The sequence below is a fragment of the Dipodomys merriami genome, unplaced genomic scaffold, assembly GCF_024711535.1.
Source record: "Dipodomys merriami isolate MVZ:Mamm:240054 unplaced genomic scaffold, mDipMer1.0.p SCAF_18, whole genome shotgun sequence".
NCBI classification, from domain to species: domain Eukaryota; kingdom Metazoa; phylum Chordata; class Mammalia; order Rodentia; family Heteromyidae; genus Dipodomys; species Dipodomys merriami.
Genome location: NW_027203159.1, coordinates 6,150,593 through 6,173,516, shown reverse-complemented (window position 1 = coordinate 6,173,516; position 22,924 = coordinate 6,150,593).

Here is a 22,924-nt window from a genome sequence, read left to right as displayed (position 1 = left end):
TTACTTTTCTACAGGGGAAAACCAATTTTGCCATCACCATTAACTGAAGAGGCTGTCTTTCTTCCATTCGATTTTTTTAGCTCCCTTATTGAACATTAGGTGGCTATGGGTTTGTGGGTTCATTTCTGCATCTTCATTTCTATTTGATTTGTCCTCAGGGTTTTCTGACAATACCAAGCTATATTGATTACTATGGCTTTGGATTAGAGTTTGCTTTTGGTATTCATATTGCTCCAGCACTGTTCTTTCTGTTAAGGATTGTTTTTGCTATTCAGAATAGTGTCTTTTATTGTTCCATATGAATTTTTACATTGCTTCTTCTATTTCATTGAAGAATGAATTTGTAGTTAGCCTTTGGAAGTATTGCCATTTTTACGATTTGGATCCTCCCAATCCAAGAGCATGGGAGATTCGTCCACTCCATAAGTACTGCTTTAATTTCTTTTTTTGTGTTTTTATACTTTTCATCATAGAGATCCTTCACTTCTTTAGTTAAAACAGGTATTTTTTTTATTGGTTGGGCTATTAGAACAGGAGTTGCTTTTGTGATTTCAGTAGCATTCTTCTCATTGTTGGCATACAGAAAAGTCATTGATTTTTGAGGATTTATTTTATACCCTGTTACTTTGCCAAAGTTTAAAATCAGCTCAAGTAATTTGGGAGTGGATTCCATGGGATTCTTTAAATAGAAGATCTTGTCATCTGCAGAGGGAGAATTTTACTTCAGCTTTCTCTATTTGGATCCCGTTTATGTTTGTATCTTGTCTTATTGCTGTAGCTAGGCAGTCTAATACTAAATTGAAGAGAAGTGGATACAATGGACATCCTTGTCTTGTACCTAAGTTTAGAGGTAATGGTTTAGATTTCACCATTAAGTACAATGCTGACTGTATTTTTGTCAGTTACAGCTTTTATTTTATTGAGGAGTGTTTCATGGATTCCTAGTTTTGCCAGAGGTTTCATCATAAAGATATTGCATTTTGTTAAATACTTATTTTCATCTATTGAGATAATCATGAGGTTCTTATTCTTGCTCTTACTGATTTGATTAGTTATATTAATTATTTTGTGTATATCGAACCAGATATGCATCCAAGAAATCAATCCTGTTTGATTGTGGCATATGATTTTTTAATGAGATGTTGAAGTTGATTGGCCAAAATTTTGAGAAGTTTTGCATCAATTATCATCAAACAAAGGTGTCCATTGTTCTCTTTGTTTGATGAGTTCCTACTTGGTTTTGGATGAGGGTTACAGTGGCTTCATAGAAAGAATTTGATAATAAAGTTTCACTTTCAATTTCATTGAAGAATTAGAGTAATATTGGTATGTGTTCTGCTTTGAAACTTGTAGAATTCCATTGTAAATATATCAGGTCCTGGGCTTTACTTCCATAGGAGGCCTCATTTCTATTTCTATTTCCATGCTTGATATAAGTCTGTTAAGTTGGTGTAACTCATCTTAGTTACGTTTCAGGTTGACATTTGATAGGAAATCATCCTCAAATCTCAAGCTTATTAGCACAAATGTTTGAGAAGTATTCCCTTATAATGTTCTAAATCTTGGTTGTTTCCAGTCCCATCTCTGAGTTTCTTTATTTGGCTATGTTCTCTTCTTTTTCTGATATGAACTGCTAAGCTTCTGTCAATTTTAATTTTTTTGAAGAACCAAGTCTGTTTTGTTTATTCTTTCTATTTTTTGTATTGTAATTCATTCAATTCTCATTTAATTTTAATTATTTGTTTTCATCTACTGGATTGTTTTTTATATTACTGCTCATTTTTAAGGAAGCTCAGATGTGTCATTAAATATTTGCTTTCACAAATCTCCAGTTTATGCAGGAACTCAGAGCTAGAAATTTGCCTATGAGTACTGACTTTGCTGTGTACCAACAGGGTAGTAATTTGTTTGTTCTTTTTGTTAAATATCATGAACAGTTGAATTTCCTTTCTAATCTCTTTTATGACCAAATGGTGTATTATCCTGTCTCCATGTGTTACAAAGCTTCTTTACTGGCTTTTGGCGGAGAACTCTAATTTTATTACTCTTTGTTCTGAGATAATGCCGGGCATAATTTCCATGTTTCTGAATTTGGCAAATGTTTTTTTGTGATCTAACATATGGTGTATTTTGGAGAATGTTCATTTAGTGCTGAGAAGAGCGTACATTCTGATGCTGCTTGGTGAAATATTCAGTAAATGTCTGTTAAGTCTAGTTAGTCAATGCATTATTTAGATCTGAGGTTTCTCTATTGAGGTTTTGATGGGTTGATCTGTTCACTGGGCATAGTGGTGTGTTAAAATCTCAAACAATTGTCTTTGGATCCATGTGAGATTTGAGGGAAAGTCTTATTTCTTGCATAAATTTGGGAGCTTTGTTGTTTGATGAATAGACATTTAAAATTGAGAGATTCCTTAATTTGTAAAAAGTGACCTTCTTTATCTTTTCTTGTGAATTTTAATTTGAAGTCTATTTTATCTATTAGGGTCACAACTCCAGCCTTTATATAGGGGCCATTGGCTTGGTAGATTTTATTCCAGCCTTTCACTTTCAGAACATAGTTGTTTTATGGGCAAGCTGTGCCTCTTGAAGACAGCAGATAAAAGGATCTTGCTTTCATTCCAACTGGACAGTCTATGTCACTTAATTGGATAGTTATATTCATTGATATTGAGAGTTTGGACTGAGAGATATTTGGTGGTTCCTGCCATGTTATCCACCTTCTTGGGTGCTGTGACAACTAGGTTCTTCCTATGATTCATTGATTCTCTTTTGGGGTGCGGTTTCTTGGACTTTATTGTGGTCTTGTTGGTGTTTTATGTGTAGGACATCTTTAACTCTTTTTTCTAGGGCTGGTTTGTTTGAGATATATTGTTTCAGTTTTTCTTCGCTATGGAAACTTGTATTTGACCTTCCATTATGAAGGAGTTTACCTAGGTCCAGTATTCTTGGTTGATAGTTATTTGTCTTTAGAGTATGGCATACATAATTCAAGGCTCTTCTTCCTTTAATTGTCACTGCTGCGGTTATTCTAAATGGTTTTTCTTTATAGGTGATTGATCTTTTTTTTTTCCCTTGAGTGCTTTAGGGATCCTTTTCTCAGTTTGAATTGATTATAATGTGACTGTGGGATATCTTGTTTTGGTCTGGTCTATGTGCGGATCTAAAAGTTCTTGTAAGGGGCTGGGAAGTTAGCTCAGTGGTAGAGTGCTTGCCTTGCATGCCTGGGGCCCTGGGTTTGATTCCTCAGCACCACATAAGCAAAAAGAAAAAAGCCAGAAGTGGTCCTCAAGTGGTAGAGCGCTACCTTGAGCTGAAGAGCTGAGGGACAGCGCCCAGGCCCAGAGTTCAGGCCCCACAACCAGACCCCTGTCCCCCCCCCCAAAAAAAATCTCAATGCTCATAAAAGTGCTTGTATTTGAATAGGCCTATCATTTTGCAGGTTTGGGAAGTTGTCTGATGGGATATTGTCAAATAAATTTCCTAGACCATTAACTTATATCCCTAGGTGCTCATCTACACCCATTATCCTCAAATTAGGCCTTCTGATGGTGTCATCTAAATGTTTGTCACATTTCTTGGATTTGTCTTGAATAATTGTCTGTTCTTTATAATATCTTTATAATATCTTCAATCCCAGAGATTCGATCTTCTGCATGGTCTAACCTACTGTTAAGACTTTCTACTTTGTGTTCTATTTCCTTTCCTTCTATTAGTTGGCTTTGATGGCTTCAAATTCTTTCTTGGAGCTTTGTTGTATATATTTTATGGGCTTCTTTACTTCCTTAATTTGGTGGTCAATGATCATTCTCAAATCTGTTAGTTGATTTGTTGTTTTATAGGATTCCCTTACCTTCCAATGGGCTCCATTCAGCATTCCCCTTTGTCTCTTCTCTGGATTCCTTCAGCTGTCTGTTTGTGGATTCCATGAATTCCTACATTGATTTTTATCTATTCTCATACCTCTCACATGCAATTCCTGTATTAATCTTTGATTAGCTCCCTGACATTCACGAAATTCTTGTATTAATTTTGCCTGATCTAGCCTCATCTTGCTCAGTTTCACACTCACACAAAGTCCTTTGCAGTTTGTCAATCTTTTCATATACCATGTTTACCACTAGTGTTTGTAGAGCATATGGGAAACTTTCTCTCGATTATTTATTCCCTGCTCGGTCACCTGATTGTCATGTATAAGAGTTGAGATACCTAAAATTGATGTTTTACTTGTGCTTCTTTGGGTGATTCTGCCCATTTGATATGAAAGCAAAACGAATTTCATGCTACAGAACTATTTTAAGGCAAGGATTCTGATTGACACAGTCAAAATGAGTACAGATACAATCTAGTTCAATAGATTCAATCTAATTCGACATCAAACAAGTATGGATTAATGGACTAAGAATGTCAAAGAGGTAGATAGCAGACCAGAAATTAATAGACTTAGGAATAATTGTGGGGATCAAATAAGATTAGAGAAATATGGGGAGGTAAAAGGAAAAAGGGAATTTAACCAACTCCTAATTTCAGAGAGGAAATGGATAGAATGAAAGGAGAGAGAAAAAGATACAAGAAAAAATGAAAAAATACAAATTTAAGTAAAAAAGATACACTTAAAATTTATGTAATTATAAAGAAATAATGATTGAAGAAAAGGATAGAGGACAGGTGGAGAGCAATAATAAGGAAAAATGAAAAAAAATTAAATATGAAGCACTTAGAAAATACGTAATTATGAAAAATAATGCTATTACTAAAGGCTTGATTCCAAAGAGTTTGTGAATTGAGTAATCAATTTCTGAATTAATTATGCACAGAATGAAGGTCTAATAATCGATGATGGCTATTCTCTCTGGGAGAGAGAAAAACAGCAGTTAAATCACATACAAAAAAAAAAGACCAAATGGGAAAAGAGTAAAAAGAGTTTAAAAAAATCACACATACACATAAAGTAATAATTCCGGGGGGAAAGAAATAGAAAACATTTTTTAAAAAATAAAGAAATATGTAGAAAAATATTCTTTGACTTATTTTGGGTGGTAGGGGATCTTGTATCTCCTCTGTATGCATGACCAGTCTCTTGGTGGAGTCTCTGATTTGATTGTGGTGCTTCATTTTCCAGTGGCTTTACTGGTTTCTAAGTTAGTTTGTTTGAGCAGGTAGAGAGAAGCTCTGCCTAACCCAGGATGTTATAGTTCTCCTCCCAGGTAAGTTTAGTGGGAGAGAGTTCAGTTTTGAATATCACAAAAGAGGGAGATGGCTATTTCTTCTCTCTTGGAGTTGCTGTGTTGAGGCTAGGTTGTAGATAGGATTGAAGCCTATCAACCAAAGGCGCCAGTGAGGGGATAGCTCTGATACACTCATAGAACCCAGACTGGAGCCAATCTCAGAGTTTGTGTCTATTGTGTTTTTAACAGGTTTTTTTAACCCCTTCTGCTGCTGGGTCTGCTGGATAGGCTACAGTGAGGAGGGGCATTCTCTGATTTTGTTTACCCAGTTGAGAAAGTCAGTCCTCCATGGGGGAGCTTCCTCTGCCTGGGAAGGACAACTTTCCCCTAGACGGTGATGAGAAGGGCAGCCCAGGTTCCTGTGATCTATTCAATGGCTCATATTGTCTTCTTCCAAGGTCTGAGTTTCGAGCTAGCTTCTCTGGCAAGGTTTTTGTCAGTATCAAAGATGGGGTTTTTCTCCAGTGGTGGGGGAAGGACTACTTTCCCCCCATTGCTCCATGAAAAGTAGTGAGGATGCCTTGGGTTACTCACAGCAATCCCTTGGTTTCTGGGATGTCTGTGACCATCAAGATGAAGATTTTCTGCTCCTTGTCAGTTCTTGCTGGTGCTGAATAGAATCTGCTGATTTTGTCCCAGGCTCTTTCTCTGTTGATATGGCAGCCATGGAAGCAGTTACTGCTACTGCCGCCAATGCCAATAAATTCTCGGGTCTGTCTCCTTAATCAAGCTGCTTAGATTTTTCTTCTCTATCCAAATACTCTGTACTATGATGACACACTTTCTGTGACGCTCTAAATTAGGACTTTTCATTGCAATACTAAAACAGTTTTCTATGAGACAGCTTGTTTAGCCTTCAGCTTCTCCTCTATCATCTTCCTCTGGACCTCTTTATATTTCTTTAAATGGAGACTCGGGCAACATCCCTGAGCAAAACCAAAAGCATGGACACTTAGGAACTGAAAAAAAGAAAGGTTGGGGTGAGAGTCCTTGATATCTCCTTAAGCAGAGCAAGAGCCCTTTTTGAAGTACATAGAAATGATTCCCATCTTCTCAGGAACCAAGATGACGTTTTGTGTCTATTGTGGATATGTTCATCATTCTTATGATAGGACAAGAGCTCATGTAAGAATCAGGATCTCTGGACTCCCAATAGAACACGAGTCAAATACCCTACTTCTCATTCGTCAATGAAGTAGAATTCATTTCAACTAAATTAAAATTCAATACTTTGATCTCTAGATGAATTTCTCCCTGTTATTGACCAGCATTCAATTTGATCCTCATTCTAATTTTTCTACTAAGGCACTGCTTTTTTATCTGTCTGCATTGTGGAGGCTACTGCAATGAGGCTACTGCATACAAGATATTTCAACAGTATTTTCAATGAAAGTAATAGAGATAAACTTAGGCTTTTGAAATAATTAAACGCTTTGTACAAATGGAGTTGGTTCCAACTGGTTTTCTTCATAAAAGTACCCTACTGATAGTACAAATGCTAATAATTGAATGTGCTGGGAAAATATAATTTGATATGACAATGTGACTCATGAAGAAACAGAAAATAATCACTGAAGTTGTATTCTATTCAGTGACATTCTAGGATTTATGAATATTTGGAATTTATTCTAATAAGATTTGGGCAAAAGGGGCACCTATGATTAATACAAAGGAAAATGATTCAATGAGCCTTTTGCTTCATGGCAAGACTGGAGTTGGAATGTCAAGAAACAATCTTTAAAAGTATCCCCAAATGGATTCTCACAAAAAACAGTGGTCTGAGGTAAATATCTCTGAATTTGTTGTTGATTGAGAAATTACAGTACCTCTAAAATCAAGAGTTTATACAATTCTCAGTGACTATCTTGGATTCAATTCCTATATCCAGGTATTTGTGATTGGACAATATCCTAACACAGAATCAGAATTTGTAACCAATAATAATTCTTTTGCTCACCACAAAAAAGCTTCCATTTTCCTGACAGGAGCTCATGGAAATGTGTACACATTTATAGAGAAGGATATGTTTCTTGGTTTGTGTTGGCCCCTTTCTGGAAGGGCAGAAATAATCAATCTCTTTATATTCTCACATTTTTCCATTGTAATATGCCAGGTGATAGGTTTCTCCTTATTATATTGATTCCTTGATTTTATTATATTCTCTACACAATTCAATATGCATAGAAAATGCTTTCGATTACCCATAGACTCTGTTTTCCAGGATTTCAAGTAAATATTCATTGTGAATCAATCCCAGAATTGTTCAAATTTCTGTAATGTTTGCAGCCAATATTTAATATTATTTAATAGGAAGAATAATGAGGTCTAAATATGCACATCACCAGAAACCACCTGTTTCCAAAACCACCATAACTGTTCATTTTCTCCATTGTCTTCTGAGTTCAAACATCTTTCAAATTTTAAATTTCTTTCAAAAGGAAGATCTTTATAAAACATGCTTGAAGAACAGTCCAATCAGCAACAGGAATGTTTCCACTGTATGATTATTCATAGGAAACACTGTCTGAAAACAAATTTTAATTTCAGAAAAAAAATTATGCATAATACAGGTTTGTATGAACAATGAAAGACTTTATGTAGAAAACAAGTAGTAATTAGTGTTTTAACTCGTGTAAAATTGTTCAAATGGGTATGAATTCAGGTAGCATGTGCGTCTAGCACATCAGTACTTTCAAAATATTCAGGTAATAGAGTTCCTAATTTTATATTAGAAGAATATATTTTTTTCTGTCACTCTAACAAAAAATGACCAAAGCATTTTTTCTATATTTCTTGAAAAGAAACATTTTGAAAACCAAGATTGCAGTGATCTTCTGTCTGCAAAATGATATCATATATTTATTTTTTTTGTTGCTCTCTGAAAAAGAAAGAGAGCCTTCTTGACTACTTCTTTCTTTCTCCATATTTCATGCAGTTTTTTGCTGGCATATTGTGTTCATATTCAGTAAGGTAATTCTATTCATTCTTTAGATATTTATTACTAGGGCATTGGAAAGCTCAGAGTACTGGCATTGTGACTATCACCTGAAATTAAAGAAGTTTATTTGAAATGACACTTTGATCATTTAATATATAGTCTTAGATTTGAATTCCTGTCAGTTCTTACATTGTCAATACATTATCTCATATAGAATCCATCAGTCAAACAATGTGTCCCTTTACATTTTGGACAAAATTTCAGGACTCCAATTTTACTCATCCCCAAAGCACAGGTAAAAAGGGAATTGAAATTAATGAAAATATGTCATAATATATGATTTTGCAATCTTCAACCAAATTATATGACGGTTGTAACTGAGCAGGTAACAATTTTATCTCATTATACCTGAACCGTATCTACTGAATATTCCTTAGGACCAGTTTATCCATTCTTGATGTGACTGGTATAGTAAGTTAGAAAATCCTCTAAGTGTCCCATGTGTTCCCACTTATTTGGTTTGTCACTTCCAACGATCAACTCAAACTGTTCATTTATTTGCAATAATTAGCATATGTATGTTTAAACAGAGAATCACTTGGTTTCCCTTAACATGTGTGCAATGTATGTAAAGCAATAACAGTAACATTTTGTAATGGTAATAAGTAAAGATATAGAAAGATATAGAATTAATTATATTTTCATAAATGTATGAATGTCACTTGTTTACATGAATATTGCAATTCAATAGCAAAAATATAAGCAGTTTCTAAAGACGTCATGACTCCTGTTAAAAATTATTTTTAACATATCTGTATTTTTAGAACTTTACTGAAAGGAAACATCAAAATTTTAAAACCCTATAGATGTTAGAGGTTTTCCTAATTGAGTAATGAGAAGAGAGTAGTGTAATCAGGAGACAGGTAAAAATCATTTGTTTTAAATATTATTTCAAGGTGCCTTATTGCACATATTTATGTTCGGATTTATCCGATTACAAGAATGGGAACATCTCTAATTAACTAAATAATGTAAAAGAAATTTGTTTTTGCACCCAAGGAGACATAAATTGAAACAATATTGCACCATGTCAAATCATATATTCCAGAAATATGCTAAAAGAGAAATACAGGAAATAAGGGACAGGAACATAGAAATATTTGATTATACACATATAACCACAGTTCATCAGAAAGAAGCAAATAAATGATTTAAACAACACTTTAGGGAAAAAAACAGCAAAGTATTAATTTGGGTACCATAATTCCACATGTTCTCTTCACACAAATATCTAGATTATTGGAATATTTCCCTCCTAAAAGAATTATGATTTAAGCTGACAATTATATTCTATATGAGGTTAAAATATTTGGTTTATTATGGAGTCATATAAAAAGGTATTGCCTTACTTTATATTTGGGAAATCACATTTCCTAAGCAAACTGATTTTGGGGAATTTCTCTCTAGAAATTTTAAAGAGAAAATGGAGAGTATTTCAGATTCAGCAAATGTAGTGCTGCCTCTAATTGACCTACAGTTAGAAGTTTGAATAACGTTTCATGAATAAATTTACCTTCATCTGGAAAGAAACATAGCTGGTGGTTTTCTATCCATCCATACAGTGTTGTTCTTGCTAGGTCAGATGCACATAATACGTATACCTAAAGATAGCATATGTAAGTATAATTATATTAAGTGCATAAAATGTAGCTCCTAGGGAATATCATCTGAACAGTGTGTATGCTTTCCTAGAGCAGTGATATTGGAGTACATCCAGTTAATCATTACTCCCTCCTGTGCAAAATAATAACAAAATAAATAAATAATGCAATTCTAAAAATATTATAGGTAATGTAAAATATCATTTATTTTCCAATAGTTAACACAAGATTATTTGGAAATTGTTCGTCAAATGGTATTTATTCATGAAATGTGTCCCTCTATTCATAATCGTCAATTTGTATCTGGTTATTGATAGTTAGGTAGTTTTTCAGATATTAGGTGATTGTGAACCCTTAGTATCAACCATGATTGATTATTTTTTCCTTACTGTTTCTGGTAGGCTACTATTTTATTTTCATTTTGTTTCCCATATATATCTCAGGAAATATCTTTGCCTTCTGGATTTCTCTCTCCAAAGTTGCCACAAGCTTGGTAGGACTGAATATTACAGAAGATATTTAAATATTTGCCTGTTTCCTCAGATCAAGGACATTTCCATATGTCTTCTGGGTCCATGTTTAGAAACTATGTTTTTATGAAAAAAAAATCTCAGCACATAATACATATGAGTAAGTACTCAATACATTTGACGTCCTGTAATACATATGAAGATTTCTTAATATTTATTCATTATACATTTTGAACATAAATTTTAGTAATGTTTGTGGAATTAATACTGTGCTATTATAGCATATTATAGCACATAGCATATGAAGGATAAGCAGGCCAAATTCACAGAAATATTCAGATGAATTTATAAACAATTTTTAATAAAATTTTATTTTTAAATATATATTTCATTTAATGAATTTCATAGAACATTTCTATATTGTGGATCACAGATTGAATTATGTAGGAAATTTCTCACGAAGCTACTGAAAGATATATAGTCATAAAAGTTCATGTGACTGGACAATATTTTTTTGAAAGTATACTTTGATAATTATCTGAGTGCTATTAATATGTTAGGAGATAATGCAAAAAAAACTTCTTAGCAAAGATGTAGGTTTAAATTTGGCGAATTGATGGAATATCGAACAGAAATTTAGAGAGTGATTGCATAATTCCATGATAGAAACCATAATGCAATTCAGAGTGTAATGTCCTGGCATTTCAATCAAATCTAAAGAATACAACCTGAGAATGAAGTTATAGGAAATCAACAACTCTTATTCAGAAGAGTTTTGAATATTAGTAATGTTTAGAACTGAGAGTAAAATAAAAAATGTAAACGGATAATGTGGGCGATTGATAAATATTGTGGGTACTACAGGTAAGTAGACTGAACAAAGACAGCAAGAAGCCCTTCCATCAAATACACATTTCACTTGCAGTGGTCAATTTCATTGTGTCCTCTGTATGGGACTCCAATTATGTTGTACTGACATAATCATTTTCCTGTTCATGTTTTCAGATCCTTCATCATGAAGCTAACCTATGTCAAATTTAATTGTCCCTTCTGGCCCAAAGGGAAGATTCCTTTTCTGAGTGCTATGATTTCACCATAAAATGCACTGGAATTTTGCTAGTCTTCAATAGAAGAGTGCTGCTAGTGATTCCTTAATCTCTAACTCATCTAAACTATGATCATACTGTTTATACCTACACAGAAGGGCTTTTACATCACTCTTGTCTCGATAGCCTGGTTGTTTTAGAATTATTTGTTCTCTTCCCTGAAAATATTCTCCCCCAAATAACTGCATTGTTATATTTCAACCCCTGAAAGAGGGTAACTGGCGTGCAGTACACTTTTCTCCTTAATGAAATTTATTTATTTATGAAGTAATTGCTGGCAAATATAAATATCTTAAAAAGCATTTTAGGAAAAACTTTATGTAACATAAAAATATGATAAATTTGTGCCTTAAAATATGACTAGAGCCGGAGGGGCGACCAAGATGGTGATGGGGCAGTAGTGAAACACCACAGCTTTCCCCAACCAAAAAGAGAGTTCAAGTTCCAATGCTTAATCTCCCCAAGAGACCAACAACAACAAAAAGATGAACACTCAGAGAAAAACAGGAGGTGGAAAATAACAAAAAAGAAAGAAAGGAAAAGAAGAATTTCAGAACAGAGAAGAGCGAAGACCCCTCTCCCAACCCTCACTGGCCGCGTGGCTGCATGCTAAGCCATAGCCAGCCATCCGGGCAGGGGCTGCCTGAGTCCCACAGACACAAGGGGCTGCCTGCAGATCACCCACACAGAAGCCACCTGAGGTACCGGTTTGCACACCCACTGATCACCACAAACAGAGAAACCTACAAGCCAGGAGTCTCCATGAAGATCCCACTCCACTCCCTCACTCTCCTTCCAAGCAGAGAGGCTCCATCCTGCCAAAGCCACCTGGCACCGGCAACGTGTCAAGCCACTGCCAGCCTTCTGGTGGGGGGGCAGCTGCCAGAGTCCCAGAGACACAGGTAGCTGCCTGCAGATAGCGCAGAAGCTACCTGAGGTACCGGTGTCAGTCCCGCAGATTGTGACGATGACCTGGCTGGGGCTGTTGGGGTCCCAGAGACACAGGGAGCTGCCTGCAGATAACTCGTGCAGAAGCCTCATGAGGTACCTGTGTCAGACCCGCTGACTGAGATAAACAGAGAAACAACCGAGCCTGGAACTCGGCCCCACGACGGGAGCCCCCAGAGCTACACAGGACGTCCACAGAACAGCAAAGCAAAAGACATACAAGGAGCTGGTGCTGATACGGAGAGTGCAAACCCCAGCACTCTGAACCTGTACAGAGGCCCGGCCACCCACCCCTTGCCTCTGGCATGGACACTGTGGACCCAACAATTTTGACAGAGGCAGAGACAGAAGAGAATCACACAGAGCGACCACCAACCAGTCCAGCCCACAACCACCCCACCTGAACTCAGATTGCAACAGCAAATGACGACATACACCACACAGAAACAACTAGTTCCAGGGTGAGTACCCCACAGGGGACAGTGTATCCTGCACGGGAGACCAGAGCTGGAGGAAATCCCCAGACCCTGACCCAGACTCCATACCCCAACACCTGAACCACAGGACCCACAAAAACTTGGAACTGTTTGAGAGCTCCACCAGCCCATGGAACACACTCTGCTGGCCAGGCTAGAGCAAGAGCGCCCCCTGGAAGGGAGCTTAAATACCCAAGCCAGGAACAGCGCCCCTGAGTCAAGACTACCAACAGTAGAAGAAATTTGAACTGTGTACCCCAGGCTGCATAACCTAGGTGGTATACACAGCAGCACAGGCCGAACCGGTGTGCCCCAGATTGGGGGCTAGGACTACGCTTGGGGATCCGGTGCCTGAACAACACAACCAATTCCTCCCAATTGAAGTAAAACGCTGAGCATACGCCTCAGCAGAGGGGAGAAAAACAGTGAACTGCACCCCTGGGAAGCATGCCTGTGACAACAAAAGACCTGGAGGCTCAGGACAAGAGAAGCCCAAAACCCCAAAAAAACCCCCACTCATATACTCTAGGCTGTGAATTGGGCAACACAGGCCGCCAGCACCTGATAGTAGGCAGAAGCTCAGTCTGGTAAGGTGGCTCAGCAGTAGAGTGATAGTCTTGGGGGCATGAGGCCCTGTATCTGATTCCTCAGCATCACATAAATAGAAACGGTCAGAAGTGGTGCTGTGGATCAAATGGTAAGGTGCCAGCCTTGAGCTGAAGAGCTGAGGGACAGCACCCAAACCTAGAGTTCAAGCCCACAACTGGCCAAAAACAAAACAAAACAAAACAAACAATAACAACCAAAAAAAAACACACCAGGAGCCCATAGCATACTCCATCATCTGGTAGAGTGCATCCAGAGCATCCGATCTTACCAAGGGCACCTGTAGGAGCAAACACGAGCAGTCTAGACTGCTGAACCCTTCCAAAAGTAGGAATTGCCAGCAATCTACAGCAGAGAGCTGAGAATCCTATGTAGATCAGACCAGCAGCTGGAGGTAGGCCCCCAACAGAACCCAGATCAGACACAGGCTCTCTGTACCAATACAGAATTAGCAACCAAGCAAAGACAGACACACTGAAACAAAATTGTAGATTAGTCTCCAATAATCCCTGAACCCCCATGTGAAAATCACAGAGAAAAATTACAAGGTTTACCACCACCCAGGACTGCAAGCTATCCTCAATAGTCAGCAGCAATGCAAGGGAGAGCCCCAGTGGGAGCAAAGCAGGAATGGAAGACAAAAGCTACATCCAAGGGATTCTTGAGGCAATGACTCAAGAAATAAAGTGAGAAATAGACCAAAAATTGAAAGAGCACAAGGATGAACTATTAAAAGAGATACATGATATCAAACAGGAGATGCATGTAAAACTAGAGGCAACAGAAACCTCAGTAAGAAATGAGATAAATGCCAAATTAGAGGTAGTACATACCTCATTAAGAGGTGAGATCAGTACTTTGAGAACGAGCATCGAATCCATTAAGGAGCCCATGTCCTCCATGCAAACCACAATAGAAGCCACGGTCAAAAGAGTGAATGAAATGGAATGTAGAGTGTCAGATACAGAAGACAGAATACACCAAAAAGTGACAGATATGGAAAAATCACTCAAATTAAGCCAAAGGGAAATTCAAGAGCAAGCAGAAAATGCCAACAAATTTAATCTTCGTATAATTGGAGTGGACGAAGGTGAGGAATTTCAGAACAAGGGAATGAAACACCTATTCAACAAGATAATCGTTGAAAATTTTCTCCACCTCAAAAAAGAACATCTTACCTACATAAGAGAAGCATATAGAACACCCAACAAGCAAGATCCCAGGAGAAACACTTCTAGACACATTATAGTAAAAATGAGAGATCTGAACGATAAGGAAACAATCTTTCATGCAGCAAAAATGAAGAAGGAGCTATACCACAATGGGAAAAAAATTAGAATAACTGCAGATCTCTTCACACAAACACTGAATGCAAGAAAGGCCTGGTAAAATACCATACGAGCCCTGAGAGCCAATAACTGCCAACACAGACTGATATACCTGGCAAAGCTACGATTCATATTCGATGGAGAACTAAACATTTTTAATAGCAAAGGAAAACTAAATTAATAGTTATACATTAAGCCAGCATTACAAAGAATACTAAGAGGGGGAACATAATCTGAAGAAAGCAACCAAGGACTGGGACCTGCACCCAGACAGGGATTTATCAAAGTCTAACTGAGCAAGCACAGGAGGAAAGGAAGGAAGAAAAATGTATAGTAAAACAGGGAATGACAGGTACAACAATGCATCTCTCTATACTTTCTCTTAATATTAATGGGCTTAATTCGCCAATCATAAGAAAAAGAACAACAGACTGGATGAGAAAACATGACCCATCCATCTGTTGCGTTCAGGGGACCCACCTCTCAGCTAAACATACAAACAAATTCAGAGTAAAGGGTTGTATAAGGATCTACCAAACAAATGCCCCCAGTAAGAAAGCAGGTGTAGCTATCCTGATATCTGACAAAATAAACATTTCATTAATATCAGTACAGGAAGACAAGGATGGACACTACATATTAATACAGGGAACAATCCAAGAGGAGGATATCACTATCATCAAGTTATATGCCCCAAATATTGGTGCACCCAGATTTGTTAAACAAATACTCTCAAACTTACAGAATAAAATAGATCCGAATACGATAATACAAGGAGACTTTAGCACACCACTGTCACCAAAGGACAGGTCTACCAATCAGAGGACTGGCAAAGAAGCTGCCGAATTAAGTCAGGCCATACTTTAAGCGGAATTAACTGACATCTACCGAGTATTTCACCCTAAAACAACACAGTATACATTCTTCTCAGCAGCACATGGAACTTCCTCCAAAATAGACCATATCATAGTTCATGCAAGGAACTTAAGTAAATACAAAGGGATTGACATAATCCCCTGTATCCTATCTGACCACAGTGGAATAAAGCTAGCTCTCAATAACAAAGCATGCCGCAGAAATTTCTCTAATACATGATAATTGAACAGCACACTCCATAGCAATGCCTGGGTAATGGAAGAGATCAGAGATGAAATAAAACATTTCCTACAACTCAATGAAAATGAAAACACCTCGCAAATAAACTGGTGGGACACAGCAAAAGCAGTCCTGAAGGGCAAATATATTGCCCTTAGTGCCCACATCAAGAAAATAGAAACAGACCAAGTAAATCTCATGTTGCAATTACAACAGCTAGAAAAACAAGAAAAAATTGAGCCTAAAGTTACTACACGGAGCCAGATAACCAAATTAAGAGCAGAGAATAACCAATTAGAAAATCAGAAAATTATAGTGAAAATTAACCAAATAAAAAGCTGGTTCTTTGAAAAAATAAACAAAATTGATGGCCCGTTGGCAAGATTAATTAAAAAAAGAAGAGAGGAAACCCATATTAACAGGATTAGGGATGCCACAGGAAAAATCACAATACATACCCAAGATATCCAAACAATCCTAATGGACTACTTTCAAAAGTTATACTCTCTAAAGGAAGAAAAAGTGGCAGAAATGGATGCATTTTTAGAGAAATACAAGTTGCCCAAACTGAGCAAAGAAGAAGTAAACCAATTAAATAAGCCAATATCCTACAACGAGATACAAGAAGCTATCAAAATGTTCCAACAAAAAAACTCCCAGGACCAGAAGGATTCACAGCAGAATTCTATAAACCTTTAAAGAAAAACTAATACCCATACTCCTCAAGCTCTTCAGAGAAACAGAGAAGGAGGGAGCTATCCCAAACTCATTCTAGAGATGCAGGGATGGTTTTTCATAGGTAAGTCAATAAGTGTAATCCAACACATCAACAGAGCCAAGGTCAAGAATCACATGATTATCACCACAGAGTCAGAAAAGGCCTTTGATAAAATTCAACATTCATTCATGCTAAAAGCTCTGGAGAAAATAGGAATAGAAGGAACATTTCTAAAAACAATAAAAACCATTTATGAGAGACCAATAGCCATATTATACTTAACGGGGAAAAGCTACAACCAATTCTCCTAAAATCAGGAACAAGGCACAGATGCCCACTGTCTCCACTCCTCTTCCATATAGTCCTGGAACCATTAGCCAGGACAATAAAGCAAGAAAAAGACATTAAAGGAATCTGTGTAAGGAAAGAAGTTAAACTATCCCTTTTTGCAGACGACATGATACTATACCTTCACGATCCCAAAACTCCATCCCTAAACTCCTAGAAATCATAAATCACTTCGGCAAAGTAGCAGGATACAAAATAAACCCACAAAAACCAGTTGCCTTCCTGTACATTGACAATGTACAAGAAGAGAGGGAAATAAAGGGAGCAACCACATTCACAATAACCTCCCCCCAAATAAAATATTTAGGAATTAACCTAACCAAAGATGTAAAAGAACTTTTTAATGAAAACTATAAAAATTTAAAGAAAGAAATTGCGAAAGACACTAGGAAATGGAAAGACCTCTCACGCTCTTGGATAGGCCGTCTTAATATAGTAAAGATGGTAATACTGCAAATATTAATGTACAAATTCAATGCAATTCCTATTAAAATCCCAATGACGTACATCACTGAAATACAGAAAACAGTCCAAAAATTTATATGGAACAACAAAAGGCCTAGAATAGCCAAAACAATTCTAGGGAATAAAGACAACATGGGAGGGCTATCCATGCCAAACTTCAAACTCTACTACAGAGCTATAATAACAAAGACAGCATAGGTACTGGCACAAAAACAGGCCCGAAGACCAATGGAACAGAATAGAAGATCCAGAAATAAATCCACAGGCCTACAGCCAGCTGATATTCGACAAAGGAGCAAAGACATACAATGGAAGAAACACAGCCTCTTCAACCACTAGTACTGGGAAAACTGGGCAGTCACATGCAGAAAACTAAAAGTGGACCCCAGCCTATCACCATGAACCAACATCAACTCAAAATGGATTAAAGACCTTAACATTAAACCTGAATCTCTGAAACTACTGCAGGACAGAGTAGGAGAGACACTTGAACTAATGGGCACAGGAAGGAACTTCCTGAACAGAGTCCCATGGTGACAACAAATTGGAGAGAGACTCGACAAATGGGACTACCTTAAAATAAAAAGCCTCTGCACAGCTTAATCTATCACAACCAAGCTAGAAAGACAACAACAATTGGGGAAAAAATATTTACCAGCAATATATCAGAAAAGGGGTTAACATCCTGTATATACAGGGAGCTCAAGAAACTAATCCCTCCCAAACCTAACAAACCAATTACAAATCGGTCAAGGGAACTTCTCAGATGAAGAAATAAAAATGGCAAAGAAACACATGAGGAAATGTTCATTATCCCTGGTGGTGAAGGAAATGCAAAAAAAGACAACCCTGAGATACCACCTTACCCCAGTCAGAATGTCCCACATCCACAAATCAGCCAATGACAAATGCTGGAGGGGATGCAAAGAAAGAGGAACCTTATTACACTGCTGGTGGGAATGTACACTTATACAACCACTCTGGAGGGTCCTTAGAAAGCTAAAGATTGAACTCCCTTAGACCCAGTCATACCACTTCTAGGCATCTACCCTGAACAACAGGAACCAATATACAAGGACACGTGCACCTCCATGTTTATTGCAGCACTGTTCACAATAGCTAGGATATGGAAACAACCCAGATGCCCTACCACAGATGAATGGATCCAAAAATTGTGGTATCTATACACAATAGAATATTATGTAGCCATTAGAAATGACAAAATAATGGCATTTGCAGGGAAATGGATGGAGCTAGAAGGAATCATGGTGAGCGAGGTAAGCCAAGAGCAAAGAGACAAATGGTACATGGTCTCCCGGATAAGTGCATGCTAAATCCAAAATGTTAGGTGATACAACAAAATTAACAGGACTTAAGAAACAATGAACTCCAACTCATCTGGTTGAACCACTACTAAATATCCCCATGCTGCTGATCACATGTATGGTGTATATGTGTACATCATTATATGTTATAGACTGTGATAGACAATTTGCTCCCGAAAAGTTAGAATGAACTTGTGACTTTAAATGAGCATCATTATTCCACAATACTGTGGAATTTGGGAAATTATGTAATCACCTAATCACAAATTTTAAAAAAAAGAACCTAGGGGAAGGTAGGGAGGGCAGGGTTGGTAGGGGGAAAACAATGGAGGGGGTAACAATGCTCAATAGGAAGTGTACTCATTACCTTGCTCATGTCACTGTAACCCTCTGTATAGTATCTTTACAATAAAAAAAAATATGACTAGAGCCATTCGCTGTTGGCTCACGCCTGTAATCAATTCTAGCTACTCAGAATTATGAGGTCTGAGGAACAAGGTTCAAAGCCATCCATGGCAAGATATTCCTTGAGTACCTTATATACAATAAACAGCTAGAAAACCACAAGTGGCCATGTGGCCCAAGCTGATGTGTTTAACATCAGCTGAAGAGTTCAGAGACATCGCCCACGCTCAGAGTTAGTGACCCATGATTGACAAAAGGAAAAAAAAAAAGGAAAAAGAATGTGACATGGACTTATATGATATAACAGCACTTGATATAAAACTGTGCTTAAGGATTAATGTGAGGAGAAAGTGATGTCAAGTTCTGATATAAAGCTAACCTCCCAGGGACTTTCTTAAAGCTCTTGTGGAGTAAGAGCATAATAGAGGGAAGTAGTCAATATAGACATCAAATAACGTTATGAAGTGTCAGTGAGTCCTTATAACTTCCCAGGCCTAGGAAGTTTTGTGGAACTTTTCTTGATAACAAATGACAGAAGGAAACAACTCACAATCATATTTTAAATTGTTTCAAACTCATTGTGAAATGGTTAGTAATGTGTAATAGCCATTGGCAATAAGGTCATCTTTAAAAATTTCCGTTTTTGCAACTGGCATCTTCTGATACATACCAGAAAGGCTTTTGTATAGTTCATTGTGCTTGACCTCAGGGCTCTTTCCATTTCTCTAAGGAGTTTTTGTTCAAATCCAACACTATATTATTTTGAACGAATGTGATTTTTCCTGTGTTCTGGAGGTCTATTGGAAATAAGTTGCTAATATACTTTGCTTCTGCTGGTGGCTTTGACCCATCATCCAAATTCTCAGCCGTCTGGGTAGCTAGGATTGGAGATGTGAACCACTGTGCCTCATATCTTAATGAAATTTCTTAAATGAAAGAAAAGGAAAATTTGGGATTATTGACACTCAAAAGCTGTTGTTTCAATGCTGTTTTAAATGGTAGTCAAACTTCCAGATATGCATGTGAAGTGGCTCTGAAATGCATGAGAAGAAAAGTGAATATATTCTTGTTTTCTAAACTATAATATGAATTTTCCATTTACAAGAGTTTGACAATACAGTTTTCTAAAATAATAGGAATAGAAGCATTTTGATGCTGCTGCATACAGATGGGAAGATGCAATTTTGAGACAATTCCATCAAATCTGAAATGGGAATGTGGAAATAGGGTAATTGTGTTCATTATTTGATACTCTAGGAACAAGCCAGAGGCAAATGACCTATAGAAACAGTATTTGGCAGGTGCACGAAATTATAAATTTTCATTGACATCTCCTAAAGTAAATCAGATTCAGTAAAATAAAGCAGGATAACTTCCATAAGAATGTAGAAAACATCAACACAGGTTTTTTTTGTTGTTGTTTGTTTGTTTCTTTTTGTCAGTCATGGTGCCTGAACTTAAGGCCTGAGTACTGTCCCTCAGCACAGCTCAAGGTTAATGCTCTACCATTTGAGTCAGAGTGCCATTTCTGCTTATGTGGTGCTGAGGAATCGAATCCAGGGCCTCATGGATGCAAGGCAAGCACTCTATTACTGCGACACCTTCTCAGCCCCAACAGGTTTAGTTTTTTACAAACGATTGTCACCGTTTAGACTTTGAGATTTGTCTTTTTCATTGTGATAGAGCAAAGAATTCTTATTTCTAGTTCATGACCTCAGGACTCTCAGATCAACTTGTTTCAGTCAATGAGACAAACTAGTCGACATGGATTAATGACCAGCTACTATTCTTTTATATATTGAATTTCATGACAACTATTCTTGTATTAAGAGGTATGTCCCTTGTTTGAATTTTCTATATTTCTACAATTCTCCAACCATATATTACACATTTCTTTGAATTATTTATTGCTTATGTATCTATAACACCCTTTTATTCTCTTCCCCTCAATTATCTCAGCAAAGAATATAAATATGCTTGAACAGTATGATTTGGAGTCCAAAAGTGTGTGTGGAGATAAACATTCTAAATACTGGGTTTTTAAAATGAAATTTGACATCCAACAGTGCAGAACAATTGTGCCACAAGTTTTATGTACTCTGGATGATACTTGAAGTCCTGAAATTTGCTAATGTGGTTACAAGAGAACGGAAAAATAAATGTAAAATCCTGTCTTCAATTCTGGCACCTTGTAAATCACACTGGCTGGATGGAAAATTGGCAACCATATAATATTGTTTAAGTATTTCAGAATGCACACATGCCATTCTTCTTCTCAATAAAGACCTAAATTACTAGAAGAAACCTAACCTAAAATATACTCCTTATTTCAAGAATACATTCATAGGGCTGTGTTCTCATTATCTATATATCATTTTATTGTTCATTGTATTTTTTATCTTGGAATTATATCATTGGGGGAGTAATGCTCAATACCCTGTTATACTAAATCACAATTCTTTTCATGTGATATGATGTCAATGTTCTTTAGAGTGATTAAAGCAGAAGATCAGTGTCTGAGTTGTCTTATTCTGAAGACTTATTGAAATCTTATAAGGAAAAATAATGGGCTTAATAATTTCACACATTGAGTTATATACAAATATATGGCATTATTTGTATAGCTTTTTGAAACTATAGAACAAACTCTAAAATATTAATCCTACATTCTTTTGAAGACTATGTAACTCATTCATTGATCACAGAAAAATATTACAGGTTAAAAAGTAGGAAATAAACTCTGAAATTCTATTGTAGGAGTTGTCAGGTTGATAGCACAGTTCTATTTATATCTTTATTTCTTCTCATGGTTCAGTGGGAAATTTCAAGGAATTACATGTAAGAGTTAATTGCAGAGACTTTCCACAAAAACATTGAGGGTAATTTGAACTCATTGAAGTTAAAATATTGACAATGGAACTCTATTTCTATTTGCAGAAGGCTAATGTAATGTGCCATGAATGTAACTAGACCCTTCATAGGGGAGAAATATAATTTCCTTGGGATTAATCTGACAGCATAAATCTCAAGTTTTTTTGGACCAAACAATTTCAAAATTCTTATATTGTGGATTTAGAAAACAATCAATTTGTTATTGTACCCATTGGACAAATGGAGCACCTTCAGTCATGGTGAAAGATTTGAGACTGTTGATAGGTGCCAGTGGCTCACACCTGTAATCCTAGATAATCAGGATACTGATATCTGAGAATCGCGTTTCAAAGCCAGTTTGGGCAGGAAAGTCCAAGAAACTCTTATCTTCAATAAACAACCAGAAAACCAGAAGTGGCACTATTGATCAAGTGGTAGAGTGCTAGCCTTGAGCGGAAGAGCTGATAGCAGCCAGGCCCAGAGTTAAATCCCCACGAACAAGAAAAAATTATATATAAATATATATGTATAACTATGTGTATATATATAACTATATATAATTATATATACACACACATATATATGTATATATCTATATCTATATCTATATCTATATGACTCTTTGTTTTGGACAGCTGTTCTTTAGAAGGTTGACTTACAATACGGAATCACAAAACCTAATAAAGTTTACTGACAAGTCATCAAAAGAAATCTTAGCGTGATCCTTTTATATATCTACTCAATTTCTCTGTTTAAAGTAAATAGACCTGGAAGAGGAAGTAAATACACCATGGGAATTCATAGATAGAAGTGATCATACTTAAAGTAGAATTAAAATGACAATCCTAAAATCACAACAAGGACTGAATAAAGGAACGATAGGTTATGTGAAGAAATGAACAAAATAGATAGACCCTTAGGAAATCTGAGAGAAGT